Below are 2,562 nucleotides of genomic sequence, written 5' to 3' on the forward strand. Positions count from 1 at the left end.
TAACTGCTCATTAATTTCAACCTTTTACAGCCAAAATTCAACTCTATTTCCTAAAATATGTAAGATTCTCTGTTATTTTTGTGTTCTCCCTCATCATCTTTGTTTCTTTTTGGGCTTTACTAAGCCACAGATTTCATCTTCCCTGTATTCAGTGAAAGTTTAAAGGTTTTTTATTTTTTGTTTTGAGGTATCCATGTATCATTCATCCTCATGTCGTTTTAGACCACCGTCTTCTCCGGCGTCTTCTTCGGTGTGATCTAACCGGCGTTAGTCGTCTTCTCTTTTCCGGTCAGATCTGTAGCAATTGCATGGTCAAATCTGTAGCAATTACAAAGACTAAAATTTATTTGACACGGTCCGTATCCGTAGCAATTAAAAAGATCGGCTTTATTTGAACAGAAAATATTAAAGACCAAATCATTTAACCGCCATGACTGTTCCTAGATGCCCTCCGCCGCTGGCCACCGGAATTTTTTAATACAGATCTGAAGTTTTTGTTATTAGACAAGAGTAAAAATGTTCATGTTCACCAAGAGATATTTTTTCTTATTAATGACCCTATTTTCACTTCACCAGATATGTATTTTACTTGCATTTTAAGTATATTTTTATCGTATTTTTCGATGAACTTCAGTTAATTCCCGTTTTTTCAATTCACCAGATCTATATTTTGCATACATTTTAAGTATATTTTTGTTGTATTTTTTATTACTTCAATTAGTTTGTGTTTTGAACTTGCTTAATTCCTGTTTTTTCAACTCACCAGATCTGCATTTTGCGTACATTTTAAGTATATTTTTGTCGTATTTTTTATTATTTCAATTAGTTTGTGTTTTTAATTGTGTGTTATATATTTTTTCTACCTAATTTGTTACTTGTAAATTTATGCGATTTTGAATTTGTGTTTAATTTTTATCAAAGTATATTTTGTAGTAGATATTCACTGTATTTGAAGTGTATTTTACAAAAGACCACACACGTTGTAGTGACAACCACGGGCATTTGACATTGATATATTTGCATTATATTTATAGTATATTTTCAGTATATCTTGAATGTGTTGTTATTTATTGTGGTTAATTTGTTATTTCATTATTTTTTCAGGTTTTGTTAATGTAAAGTTTCAGTATATCTTGACGCATTCCAACTGAAATTGATGCAAAGTTTCTCCGTATGAGATACGACGCAAATCGACAAGGCAACCATGAACGCATTTATTGATAACGAGCAACCACCAATACCTGTCAAGGCTACCGTTGATTATGATGCAGTGATTTTAGTAGATGTTCAGGAGTAGATTTGTAGACAGAACAGTTTATGTTTTAAGTTGTTTTTTTTTTCTCCAACTTTTTTTTGATGTATAACATCACTTCTTTGCGACATTATTTTTATGAAGATTTTAGAAGAAGTTTTATGTATTTTGGTAATGATCCCGTTTGTTGTATAGTCTAATCGTAGATTTGAATTCTGTTTTTATTACATTTATATTTTTCTTGTATAGTTACTGCTAAAAAATTACAAAGTGCATTTCAATATCAAGTTTGTATTTCCTACATGTTTTCACTATATTTTATTGATGAACCAGAAAAAGTTCTATGCATTTTCTCTATATATTCATGATACACTTGAATTCATTATTGAACCATCAAATCCATTTTTCTGTACAATGTACTTCAAAAATTAAAGAACAATTTTAATACTTCTAAAATACATACAAAATACAAGTGAAATATATTGTAAATATATTCATTACGTTTCAAATCTTACGAATCAATTAGAATACACTCAAAAATATAATCATAATACAGATAAAATACAGTGAATCAAAAGCCACGCTTAGGGATTAAAGTTTTTTTATGGAGTCAAGTTTTCCCATCTTATTAAAGTTACTAAATAATATTCAATATCAGCTTATTGCACTCAATAACTAATATTTTTTGTAACGAACATTTTGATTTTTAATAATGTAATTTCATTGAATATTTTTAATAACGAACAAAAAATCGATGGTCATAGCATCAGGAGACAATCTCAACTTGTCACTATGCAATTCAGTTGATGAACAAATCAAGCTTTGCATGATTTATGGAACATTAAAAAGAGATTTTTTTTTAGTTATATTTTGGGGAAAAATATGAAGAGAGTTTTTTAATTCAAATTTTATGTGAATGATTAGATGTTGAATGAGATATGTGATTAGATATGGAAGAGAATGAGATTTGCGTGATTTATGGAATATTAAAAACAGATTTCTATTTAGTTTGAAATAGATTTTTTTTTTCCTTAAATAGAGGCATTATTTGCTCAACAGTTCCGTGTATTTAGTCTGTATTTTGGCTATATTTATGCGACCCGTCCAGGACCTAAATATAGGAAAAACCAGCTACGAATTGTAAATAATGAACTTGTAGTTATAGCTTGTTAGAAGCAGCTAAAAGGTAGCTATTTGAGAAAATTTTACAAATTGAGATGGGTAAACTTGGAGCATGACTTAGAATCAAAATTCAGATTCTTTACTAAGTAAAAATGGATCTCTTTACAACTTGTTTGGACTTAAGAGAA

Source organism: Lycium ferocissimum, chromosome 1 (assembly GCF_029784015.1).
Source record: "Lycium ferocissimum isolate CSIRO_LF1 chromosome 1, AGI_CSIRO_Lferr_CH_V1, whole genome shotgun sequence".
Taxonomy (NCBI): domain Eukaryota; kingdom Viridiplantae; phylum Streptophyta; class Magnoliopsida; order Solanales; family Solanaceae; genus Lycium; species Lycium ferocissimum.